The following is a 13820-nucleotide window of genomic DNA, read 5'->3' as shown; positions in this document are numbered from 1 at the left end:
TTTGTCTAAAATGGGAATTGTAAATGCAAGTGTTTTAAAAAATGGACCACCAAAAAACCAAGTTTTTAGCAAATTTTAATTATAGGGGAAAAAAATCTAAGAGAAAGGAAGACATTCAAATTTCTGACCCCCAAAACAAAAGAAGAATGGAAATCAATAATGTGGACTCGAGTAGTTTATATATTTCATTCTGAAGTTTTAAATTTTGTTGTGTAATATTTCTATTTGTGGGAAGCATCTTTTAATGGAGCTTCTGTTTTTAACTGGATACATTTCTATTCCATATACCAGGATGGAAGGAGATGGAGAAAGATTATGATTTTCAGTATCTAAATTTGGTGACACATTCAAAAGTATCATAAATAGAGGCAAGTTAGGAGACAAATTTATTTTGTGAAAACATGTCTCAAAAAAAGGCACTCTAAAGAGTGACAAATATACTACCTGTGAAAATATTTGAGCTGAAATACCTGTGATTTCAATATGTAAAATTCCATTTTGGCCTGGGCTTATCAGGCAGTATAAATAATGTTTTCCCAATAAAAAATACTATGGACTACAGGAAAGAGTTAGTTAAAGGTATAAAAAAGTTCAAATTTGTTAATTATAATACTGCAACATTAAAGATTTCAGGTAATTTTATGAAAAAACTAAATTCAGAAAAATAATGTTTGGTGTTAAAATAGATACAGCTAAGAAAGTTACTATAGCACATAAACACAGGCCAAGAATAATTATTCTACTAATGTGATTTTAGTTTTAGATAATCCACACAAAGAAGGATATTTGCTTTAATATATACACGAATATGTATTTTTAAGAAAAAATGTATTTAATGTGGTAAAAAAACATAAAACTTGTATTTTCAGTTCAGTGGTATTAATTGTATTAACAATATTATATAACCATAGCCAGTATATGTGTCCAAAACATTTCATCAGCCAAAAGAGAAGGTCTGTACCTATTAAGCAATAACTCCCTACTCCCCTCACCCCAGCCCCTGGTAACCTCTAATCCACTTTCTATGTATATGAGTCTGTTCTGTTATTTTATATAAGTGGAATTCTACAATATTTGTCCTTTTGTGACTCTCTCTTTTCACTTAGCATAATGTTTTGAAGTTCATCCACATTGTAACATGTATCAGAACTTCATTCCTTTGTATGGCTAAGAAATATTCCATTATATATATCTATCTGTCTCACATTTGTCTATATATTCATCTATTGGTGGACATGTGAATTCTTCCCACCTTTTGGTTATTGTGAGTCATATCACAATGAATATTGGTGTATGAGTATTCTTTTGAGTCTGTTTTCATTTCTTCCAGGTGTGTATACCTAAGAGTAAAATTGCTAGGTGATATGATAATTCTGTGTTTCATTTATTGAGGAACCACCAGACTGTTTTCCACAGTGCCATTTCACATTCCTACCAGAAATCCACAAGGGTTTTGGTTCCTCCAAATTCTCACGCTATTTTCTGGGTTTTGAATACATTGTTTATTATTATGGCCATCTTAGCAGGTATGGATCTCATGGCAGTTCTGAGGAATTTTATTAAGATAGTTCTTGACTAGAACTATTTTATCAGCTCACCAATATAATGAAATATATCAAAATCAACTTGTCAGCCAAATAAATATTTCAAGATATCATATGTGAACTAGGGGAAAGCAAAAAACAAAAATAGGGAGATTGAATGGCAACTGTAGTCTGGGGAGTCGATAATGGTGTCCTGAACTGAGGTTGTGGCAACGTGAAGGAAATGGAGAGATATAAGAAGTAACTATCAGGAGATAGTTAGCCAGTAAATGAGTGGACTTAAAGGTTGATTAACATGAGGGCTAAGAAGAGGAAAGACTTAAGTTTGATGCTCAGATTTCTGACGTAAGTAACAGCGAGGATAGGGAAACTGTTTTCTAAGATATAAACCTCAGGAGGAGGAAGAGCAGGTGTTGAGGCGAAGCTGTATACAGATGATAAAAAGGACATGCTGAGTTTGAAATGTCCATTGAGCATCAGAATGACTGTGCTGACCCAGAAAGCACATGGAGCTATGTGCCTGAAGCTCAGGAGAGAAACCTGGGCTGCTCATGAAAATTCTGCAACTACCTTTTTTTCTGTATTCTTATTTCTATAACAAGACGATAAGCTCCCTGCGGGCATATCAAACATTTCCTTGTTTCTCTGATTTTTCAGCCATACAGCAAATGTTAATTGAGCATCTTTCATTCCTGAAGCATTGTACTAGATTCAAGACAAATTAAACAAAAGATGGATATGGGATAGTCCTCGCCCTTAGAGAACGTACAATCTAGCAAGGACAAGAAAAATTTAAATACAGAAATAAATACCGAGATTAAGTGAGGTGCTTTGAAGCGTGCAAAAAAGTATTATTCATTCTGACTAAGGAGATCTTAGGACGAATGATACACTTATTATAAAAGGACTTCAGTACTTTGTTTGATCTAATCATGATGGCTACATAGTTTGTAGGGCCCAGTGTAACATGAAAATTTGGAGTCCTTTTGTTCAAAAAGCAGGAAAAAGTGGCTTCCCTGTCCTCCCTGTTACTTAAGTCAGAAACCTGAGCACCACGCTTAATTCTTTCCTCTTTCTATTCCTCATATCAATCAATCTTTAAGTCTACTCATTTTACCGGCTAAATATCTCCTGATATTTAAATGTTCATATAAACTTCCATGACTCGGCAAAGTGTTTGCTATTTAATGTTCTCAGTTAAAAAAAAATTAAAATCTTTGATTATTAGCATGAATTTTACCATTTCCTTTTACACCGTGTAATGCCAGTTTAAAGTGCAAATATCAGAGCATCTAATTCAATATGCAGAATCACTGAAATTATACAGTGTGAATTTCATGGCTCATCTCCTATCAGAGTGCTTAATACTGTCCTGAATGTAAACACAAATGAGACTTAAGAAGGTAGGAAGTAGGAAGAGAGGATCCCTTCAAGGGCACGGGGTTATTCAAGGGGCAAGTGCCAATCCTCCCAGGACCCAGGGCCATGCCCTGCCATGCAGGGTGGTTCCACTTCCCGCCAGCTGCCAGAACTCCCTGCTGTGCAATGACTGGGGGCTGGGGCTGGAAAGTTAAGCCAGGAATACTCACTTCCTAAGGACCTGTGCCCCAATTTACAAAACACAGGAAAACCCCTGAACATCTTTATGACTCTGTGCCTGGACAGGCACATTGGGCATTGGATCAGGAATGAATAGGTGAGGGACTTCCCAGCTGAGATGCAAACTCTGGCCAGCTGTTCACATGGCACCCCAGGGTGCTGCCAGCCCCAGGTGGGACCAGCCTCTGTGGTGTTCAGCCTCTCCTCTAGGCCCTTGCCTGACCCCAACCCTCTGCCACACCCTACAGTGGTTGGAGGGCAGCTGTGGTCACATGGAGGGGCAAGGAGGAGGTGGGGCAGGGCCAGGGCAACAGAACCTTGGGAGATGGTATGAGCCAGGCTGCAAGTTCCCAGCACATTTTGCATGGGCCCATTGGACTTAATTAAATAAAAAAAAAAAAATCAAACAAAAACTTTAAGAATTTCGAGAAAGTGAGAGCAAGAATGTTAAACCCTATGTATGGGGCCCTCTGACATAGGGGCCGATTTGACTGCCCTGGTGGCATGCCTACAAGCCAGCCCTCGATGGAATGAACTCATCAGAAGCAGGAAACAGGTTATTGGGGTTCTGCCTCTCTTCATTCCAAGCCCTGACTCCATGCTACCTTTTTCAGAGAACCAGGAGGTAAGCATAAACATGCATTTGGGAAAAGTCAAGTTAAGGTATGAAGGGGTTACTCCAAACTGAAAATAAATGCCTATTCCTCAGTTATCTGTCTGGTCCACTTACTGAGAGAACTCCTGGTGACATCTGAGGCTACAAGCAGAACCACCCAAAAAAGCTGAACCTATGCATTGGAAGAGATGTGTGTTCACATCCAATCTCTTTTTCATTTTATTTTTCTTAGTAGGGAGAAATATAAACAAACCAGAAATGCACACACAAAATGTGAATGTATTCAGTCTAGACTAAAGCTTTTATTTGGTTCTGATAGGTCTTTGGTGGGATGCAATACAGGGCAGGAGAAGGAAGACAAAGGAGGCTTTATTTGGCCTTGGAAAAGAAAATTCTAAAGTACTACTTTTACTATTGTTGCACTTCACATACATCATCTTGTTTAATTCTGCTAACTAATCTGCAAGATAGCAATCATTATTCCTGTTTTTCCGACTCTTGTTTTTAAGGCTTAGCAAGGTTAAGTAACTTGTTCAAGTCCAGACATGGCAGAACCAGAATTTGAACCCAGGTCTGTCTGCCTGGGAAGCTCATGTTTTTTCTTTTGGGACCAGGTTCTTGTCCTCTGGCTGCAGACTTGTCTCTCCCCTGGGTCTCAAGCAGACTGTAGGTGACATATTTATAAGAGGTGGTTTCTCCAACTTTTTACGAGCCAAGTCAGACTGAGAAAAATTTTCTAACAGGGTAGCACGTATGATAGAGGAGGAGGAATTAGGAATAGCTCCCTTTTCCCACTAGGAAGTTTTTAACTTCCTAATGGCTTTCTAATGGAGAAAGGGAGCTATTAGTCCTCCCTCTCCCCGCCCCCATTTCTTCCCTCTCCATTCCCCTCATGAATCCTGCAGCCATAATTGGTTGTTGAATGTATGTATATGAGATGGAAGAGAAAGTAGGTGAAGGATTTTTCTTGCCTAGCCCAGTTAACTTTCCTGTCTCTGATTTTCCAATGTAGATGATGTGTACACTAGACTAGGAGGTCAAGTTCTTTCATTTCTGGGCTCAGTCTCTCTGAAACTCTTGAGGTGGATGGACTCTGCCACTTTTGCATCTCCACCTTCTGCGAATACTGTCGTCATCATTAAATATTTGAGAAAAATATCAACTCTGTGGAAACGTGGTGCTTATGTCTTTCTTCCTCCCTCCTTCAGCCTCACCCCCACCGCACCCCGTGCCCGGTGCCCTTCCTCCACCTCCCTCCACTCTCTGACCCCATTTCCAGGACAGGTAGTGCTCTCTTGAGTCATTATTTCTGTTTCCAGATGGCTCACATTAATAGTGACTCAGAAAAGCGGAACAGCCTCTTTTCTCATGGTCAGATTCAGCGAGTGGCTTCTGGATGTCTTTCTGTCCTTCAGGTACAGAGTGTCATTCTGTGCAGCCCTGGGGGTTTTCCCTCTTCTGAAGTTCTGGGTATGAATGGTTACCATGATAGCAAATGAGTCACCGCTGTTTAATATACCAAGAGGTAGGCGAGGCTCTGTGACATCAGCAGCTGGTGTGTACGTGGAACCAGACACATACCCACCTACACCCACGTCATTTTTGTGTGTGTGTGTGTGTGTGTGTGTGTGTGTTTTATCATTTAGAGCTGGAAGTGCTGAATAGAGCAGGCTCCCTGGTACTGTAACATCAGGGATGGTGTAATGTTTCCCAGTGATGCTTTTCAGAGAAGGGCATGGCCCAGTTAGGGGGCTAGCCTCTGTCCGTGCTGTGCTGTATGCTCGCCATCCTACACCGTGTTGTTGGACCTGCGGCCATTTTTGTCTTTTACTCACCCTTTGTCACTGACCCAGACTCATTTGCCAGAGAACAAAGAAATAATGAGCAGTGCACCTTAGCTGTTCATTAATGGGGCAGCCATGGTCCACATAACTCTGCTGACAGGCCTAGACGATGCTAATAGACATGTGGTCACCTGGGAACTCTATTAAAAACTGGGCAGCCAGGCCAAAGGTGACCTACTATTCTGACTGGTCAGCCAAAGCCCAGATAAAACAGAATTTCTCATATCTGCCTTACTTTCTGCGTGGCTCTAGAGGCATTTATTAGCTCTGTGATCTTGACAAAATTATTTCACTTCTGTATCTCAGTTTTTTCAACAATAAAATGGAGATAACCGTTCTTCCCTTACGTGGTACTTAATGAGGATTGAAAGAGTTAATCCATGTAAGGCACTTAGATCAATATTTGGCCCACAGTAAAATTCCTTATAACTGTTAGTGATTATTAGTATCCTTAGTAAGTTTGTAGTTTGGGAATTTCCTAAGATGCAAATACATAAGTAATATCACAGCCTACCTGGGAGATGAGAGCATCATCGTTGTGAGGTTCTGTTCCTTGACATAAAAATACTCTGACAGTCATCTGATATATAAGCACCTCAGTACTTCTTGAGTATGATGCTCTCTACCGGCAGCGATCCTTAGCAGGAAGTCTAAAGGGGCTGGGACTGAGTCATATTTACCCTTATTTCCAGCCCTTTTTGTGGTTCTTCCCTTAAAGACTGGCGTGTTGTAGGTGCTCAACTGAATTGGCAATGAGGGCCATGATTTTGAATCTTTACCATGAAAATGCTACCTCTGCTTGGCCTTGCAGAGCCAACTGCTCTGTACCACAGTGGAGATTGATTTCAGGCACTCGTAGCTTGAGAGTTCCTGTCTATGGTGATGTAAGTGTTTTAAAGATGCAGAAAATTTTTTTTTAACTATTATATTTCCGGTGTCTAGAACAGTGCCTGGCACATGTTTGCTAAATATTTGTTGAAGGTATAAATAAATGAAAAATGGTGGAAGTGCATTGGGATGTATTACGTTTAGAAGGGGCACAGATACACTGACAGTCTGTGATTGCATGACATAAAATTGACCATTTTAACAATTTTTATGTGTATAATTCAGTGGCATTAAGTACATTCACTCTGTTGTGCAACCATCTCCACCATCTGTATCCACCATTCATCTCCAGAAATTTTTCACCTTCCCAAACTGGAATTTTGTACCCTTTAAACACTAACTCTCTATTACTTCTTACTCCCGATCCTGAAAACCACTATTCTACTTCCTGTCTCTAAGAATTTGACTATTTTAGGTACCTCATATAAGTGAAATCGTACATTTTGTGTCTGGCTTATTTCATTTAATGCAGTGTCCTCAGGGTTCATCCATGTTGTAGCATGTATCTGAGGTTTATTCCTCTTTGTCATTGAACAGTATTCTATTGTATGTATATATTCCACATTTTGTTTATCCATTTGTCTCAGTCAGTTTGCGCTGCCATAACGGATTACCATAGACTGGATGGCCAAACAGGAAACATTTTTCTCATACTTGTTGAATATTGGGAGTCAAGACCAAGGTGCCAGCTGATCCTGTGTGTGGTGAAGGTCCACTTCTGTGTTTGCAGGTGGTCATCTTCTCACTCTGTCCTCACTTGGCAGAGAGCAGGGAGAGGGAGCAAGCTCTCTTGTCATGTCTCTTCCTATCTGATCCTATTTTATTCATGAGGACTCCACCCTCTTAACCTAATCATCTCCCATGGCCCCACCCCACAATCCCATCACATTGGAGGTTAGGATTTCAACATATGAATTTGGGGTGAGGGACACAAATATTCTACCTAGAATACCATTCATCTGTCAGTGAACATTTAGGCTGTTCCATCTGTTATGAATAATGCTGCTATAAGCATGGGTATACATATCACTGTTTGAGTCCCTACTTTCAGTTATTTTGTGTATGTACCCAGAAGTGGAATTGTTAGATTATATGGTAATTGTATGTTTGAGTTATTATTGAGGAACCACCATACTCCTTTCCACTTTCATTGCACCATTTTACATTCCCACCAGCAATGCACAAGAATTCCAGTTTCTCTACATCTCACCAGGACTTGTTGCTATCCTGATGGGTGTGAAGTTGCTTTCTTATTGCGGTTTGCTTTGCAATCCTGTACTGATTAGTGATGTTGAGCATCTTTTCATGTACTTGTTGGCCAATTCTATATCTTCTTTGGGAAAACTTCTATTCAAGTCCTTTACCCATTTTTAAATCAGGTTGTATGTTGTTTTGTTGTTGAGGAAGGTAGTTGTTTTACATTCTTTGCCTAATAAATCTGATGTCTGTGCTTTATTTAGGGATGCTTTCTGGCAGTTTATTTTCTTCTTTGGAATGGGCCATGTTTTTCTGTTTCTTTGTCTATCTTGTGACTTTTTTGTTGAAAACTGGGCATTTAGCAAAACAACAATCTTAGTCCTTGTAGACTGGCTCTGTCCTGGGCTTCAGAATTAGCTGGGTGTGCTCAGGACCTTGGGTCAGCTTGAGTTGACAATTCAAGGTCTTTCTGGGTCTTTTCTGAGTGTGAGTTTTGTCTGGGCCTGTATGTGGCTTTTTCAACCCCACCCCCACCCGCAAACAAGGCTGCTTTTAAATGTTTTACTGTTCCAAAGTATCTCACCACAGCTTCCCCTCAGAGCCTTAGATGGTCTGTGGTATGTGTCCAGCGGTAATCTCCTGCCCTAAGCATCTACTAGTCTGAGCCTCCTTGCAGCTTTCATGAGCAGCTCCCACACCTTCTCCCTACCTGAGCTCTAAGTTAGATGAAACAGGAAGATGTTTAAGCAGACCCCATACAGATTTGAATGTTGCAAATAAGGTCTGCTCTATGCCTCTTGTTTATGGGAGGGAACTGGAAACTGGGATACTGCCTTTTCAGATCAAGACACTGCCTCGCCCAAGAAGTGGTGTGGCAAGGAAAACACCAGAATTGATTACCATTTTTAATCAGCCTTTTCTTGATTGATCATTCTTTCGGTTGCTGGTAGACTTTTGGCTTTTTTCCCACTGTTCCTATGTTATTTTAGTGTGTGTGTGTGTGTGTGTGTGTGTGTGTGTGTGTGTGTGTGTGTGTTTAATGTTTCTGTGGTGGACGTGAGGGCTTAGAGATTTCTAGTCTGACATTTTGTTGACATCAGGCCTCAATTTAGATTTTATGACTTCTTTTAGAGTAGCTTTGGGGCAGTATTGATGGAAATTCATACTATCTGAATCCCCTCCCCCATGAAGTGACTCGTACACACCACCCCAGATTTCTGGAGTTTGAAGCCATGACTGTAACTAGAAACTCTCAGTAGAAGGCAAAGTAAAGAGGCTATGGAGAGCCATATTTGGAGTTGGGAGAAAGCCCTTCTAAGCTCTGGTCTGAGAACACTGTTGAGGGCATTACTCACACAATCCACATGTGTTATTTATGAGATCCCAAGGGAGAAGTTTTAGCCTTTACCTGATAGGGTTTAAAATACATTAATATTCTTCAAAAAGTAGGCAAGACCTTTGTCATGCCCATTTGCCTCATAAAATTAACATGAGTTTTAGCCAAAACTCTTCTCCCCATTCTGCTATGCTGGCCCTCCGAACCTCCCTGAAGATGGAAGATTCATTTGTAGCTGAAAACAGGATCTCTGTCCTGTATGCTGATGTATCCCCTGCATCTAGAATGGTGCCTGACACATCGTAGGTGTTCAGCAAATGTTTGTAGAATGAATGAGAAAATGGGAGGAACCACTTTCTTATCATATATGAAGGGAAAATGAAGACTTGGTTATCTTTTTCAAACTTTGTTTAGTGAACTTTATAATGAAGTACAACATGCATACAGAAAAGGGCACCTGTCCTAAGTATATAGGTAAGCGAGTTTCTACATGAACACATCCATATAACCAGCTCCCAAATACAGAAACACTATGCCCTCTGCCAGTCAATACCCACCATCAACCCCATCTTCTCTCTGAAGCATAACAACTACCCTGACTTCCTAACTGCATGGATTTATTTTGCCTGTTTTTGAACTTCCTATAGATTAAATAATACATGTACTCTTCCTATAGATTAAATAATACATGTCCTCTTTTCTCTTTTTGTATTGGCCTTTTTTGTTGTTCAACATTTTGTGAGAGTCATACATGTTATTGAGTAAAGTTGTAGTTGAACTTTGTTACCTTTGGAAACTTTAAAAATGTTTAGTTTGAAATTAATCAATGCCTGGGGAAATACCAGATTTATAGAATAATAGCCTTCAATAACCACCATGTATTGAGTACGTGGTAACAGGCACTGTGCTGGGAAGTGATATTCATGAATGATCTTACTTAACGCCCTCAGGGGTTCCTGAGGTGTAGCTATCATTCTCCCTACTTTCTTGGTAGAGAAACTCAAATATAGAGAAGTTAACTAGCAAGCTGCTAGTAAACAACAATCTCATAAATGACGAAACCCTTATTTGAATCCAGGCTCTGTAGTCAACCATGTCCATGCTTTTATTAACTGCAGCTCTCATTTGCCATTCCCACAAAGGAATCCTTTAAGAAACTGTTTTAAATGAATATGCATTTAGGGAAAACTAGGGGGAAATATGGGGCTGGTACTAATTTGGAGATGGCTGTCTTTTAGTATGTGCACTGTGTGACAGGACGGTTTCCCAGGGCCTCTTTGCTGACCCTTTTGGGTCCTTTGCCCTCTGATCACCAAGGCTGATTCAGGGACCCAGAGCCCAGGAGAAGAGCACAAAAGGACCTGGCCCTCAGCCTGTGCACCACAGATTTGGGCCTCAGGATCAAACGGCAAGAATTATCTCCAGCTATGTCCTGTTTCTTTGGGCCCCAACAGTCATGGGTCACAGGCCCATGCTATAGGTCAGCCCCACACCAGCTGTTCTCAATTTCTGGGTGGGAAGTGGTGTCCTTGGTTTGAATCAGCCCCAGTTGAGAACTGGATTCCTCTGTCAAGTGGTGAACTGGGTCTGCAGAGCTTTCCTCCAGAGGCAAACTCTCCCAGCCTGGGATTTACTGTGTTTACTTCCCAGTTGTTTTTAACACACCATTCAGAATGATGCAGATTTTTTCTTGTTTGATTTTTCTTGGGCCAGCATTTCGCTTTCCCCATTTTTGTAGGCCTTAAGGACTACAGGCTCACTTGACTCTTCTCACATTTGTTTGTAGAAGACATTGGTGAGCAAGAACAAAGACCTCCCTTTAGCACCAGCAAAGGGTGTCTTCACCTTGTGTTGTCTCACCCATGGCTTGTCCTTTGTGAGGCAGGACACATCTTCATTATCCATTCTCCTTTTACCTTCAACTTTTTTGTTGTTGTTCAAAAAGGCTTTATTTGCTGATTTTACAGATTCAGCAAACATTGACCTCTTGGTGTAGGTCCTTCACTTCCCCAGTTTGGGGGAGTATATGCGCTGTCTTCTAGTCCCTTTTCCTAATGTCTTATTCCATACCTGCGGCCTTGTGGATGAGCTCTCTTGGTGTCATCAACCTTCTTTGTCAGTGCAATGCTTTCCTTTAGCTCTCTGTTCCTTTCAAAAATATATATGTACTCTCGGGGGTTTTATGACTGTGACCTTTGCTTATTTCTTCTGCTGATCTTTCTCTCTGCTCTCCCTTTTCTGTTCTATTTCCTGTTGTCTCAGAGAATGATTTTAAGGTGGTCAAGTACAAATTCTTACTCTCTGCAGCCTCTCTGAATTGTCTAGAAGAGCCAAGCTTATTGTGCACCAGCCATCTTGCTGGGCACGTTGTCATGCTTAGTCCATGGTCCTCGTGACCACCATTGAGATGTTACTATTGCCGTTTAATAGAGAGTAAGAAATTGTGCCAAAATGCACAGAGCTGGACTCAAACTCACCTGTATTTAAACCCCAAATTTTGTCTGCTTTACCCCATTGCTTCCAAGCCCTTTTACCTTTGGTAATTAAAGAATGCTGTTCAGAGGAAAAGGGTCCCATCCTATAGTTTGTGGAGGCAGAGTACTAAAATGGAGGGCCCATCAGGCAGTATTTCTCTATCCATTTGCCAAACCAAACACCTCTATCCTTCATAGACCAGCTCAGATGTCAGCACTTCTGCGTGGCCTTCCCTGGGAGCAGCTCTCCTAGTGCCTTCTTGTGCCTTTGAAAAACCCTAAGGCCTCTTTGATCACATATTTGGCACTTATTTACTCTTTTTTGTTTTTCATTTTTTTATACTATAGCACATTCCATACCTCCCATCGTCAACCTCTTAAGGGTAGCAGTGCTGTCATGTTTTGTCTTCCAAACTGCCTTGAACATAGTTTGCATCCAAAAATGTATTTTGATGAACTGAGTAGGTCACATCTCTGGATTATTTTGTAGGTTCTGACGATTTTCTTTCATTTTGGAATTTGTCTTTTTTTTTTTTTTTTCTCCCGAAGTCCAAGGATTTACTCTTGAGTTTCTTCCCTTCCTTGCTACTCAAAAAGCCCTTGGTGATGTCTCTGTCTTTTGAACTCCCAGGTCTCTTAACAGCAACAGCCTCCATAGTGCTCCAAACCGATGCAAAACTGTATTAATATACTTTCATAACGACTTATTTCAGGGAACAATTATTCAGTCTCATTTGAACTCCTTACAAGCTGGGCACTGGATTACGTGGGGAGTGGTGGTTGAGGAGTAAAACCAGGGCCCACAGAGACCCCAGCCCCTGTCTTCAGGAGGTAAACAAGCCATTGTAGCCTGAGGAGTAGAGTGAGAGGGGACACAGGGCGGCTGCAGGAGGAAACTAACCTGGAAAGGAGGAGTTGGGGAATGTTCCTGTGAAGAGTTGCTGCAGTGGGCAAACTAAAATGGGTTCAATATGACCAGAATGTAAAATGGGACTGAAGATAGGGGCCCAGGAATGTTAAGAGATGTGACCAGAACCCAAAGCAGCTGCCCAATAGGAAGCACCCTGTAATCCCTGGTTAGGAAGTTGAACTTGATCCTGAGAGCAGCGAGAAGCCCCTGAAGGGAGCTGGTCAGGGGTGGGGGGCCACTCTGGAAGCCCGCCACCCTGACTGCATGCTAAGATTATTAAAGGCAGACGCCTGTGTGGCTTTTCTGTAATTTGATGGTACTGTGCACATCATTGCTTAGCTATTGATAGTGATGAGGAGGCAGGGCCAGAATTCTGGTTTTCTTCCTGCTAGCCCCATTGCCTGAATGGAAATGAAGAAGGAAGGAAGTGGGCTCAGGCTGCAAATGAGTGCTTCTTCTGCATTCTCGGCATTTTGCTACACACTGTTTTATGTAAATACTTTTATTTAATCTCCACAACAACTTTGCAGCAAATGTGTTTTCTCTCATTTATCAGATGTGTAAACAAAACTTAAAAAGCTTAGATAATTTCATCAATAACAATATCTAACAATAATTATTAGGTTAGCTGGTTGGCTAAGAAAAAACCAACCACATCACATTTACACTGAATTCCCAGTTGAATCTTGCTTCATAGAAGGACTTTATTAAAAATTCACCTAATTTCTTATTCTCTTGTGCCTTTGTACTATGTATGTACATAGTACCATCATACATATGTACATGGTACATAGCTTCCTGGTTAAAAATAGCATGTACTTATTTGGGGTAAGAGATGCATTTGCCGACATGTGATTTACAAATTATCTTTTTAGCATTTGGGACATGAACTGTTATTACACACAGTTTTTGTGGGAATTATGAATGAGCTTCATAAGAGTATATAAAAGAACTACCATGCCTCTGCTTAAGCAAAAACCCCACTTTAGTTAGAAATGGGATTCATTTTTTATGGTAATAAAATAGCATTTACTTAATTCAACAATGGAATTTATCAGATCAGTGGGCTTTTAAGTAGCCCTTTCTTCCACCTTTTGTTATGGGGCCTGTAGCTGTGATGGTGTGGGAAAAATCTTATGGGAAATGGAGGAAGGCCTAGACTACCCCTTACTGCCTTGTGACCTCAGCCAAGTTACTTTACTTCCCTATGCCTCAGTTTCTCTTTTTTTTAACTTATAGAAGCTTCTTCCCTCCTCCAGTATATCATGCCTCTTACTCTTTCTCCTGCATTATCAATTTTCCCTCTCTACTGGACCGTTCCCATCTGCAGAGATACCATGTGACATTCCACCTTAAAAAGACTTTTCCTCGTCTCCACCTATCCTCCAGATACTGCCTCATTTGTCTTCTTT

This window comes from Rhinolophus hipposideros (genome assembly GCF_964194185.1).
Source record: "Rhinolophus hipposideros genome assembly, chromosome: 1".
In the NCBI taxonomy this organism is placed as follows: Eukaryota; Metazoa; Chordata; class Mammalia; order Chiroptera; family Rhinolophidae; genus Rhinolophus; species Rhinolophus hipposideros.
The sequence above is the reverse complement of the archived record's forward strand: the minus strand, read 5'-3'. Positions refer to the sequence as shown.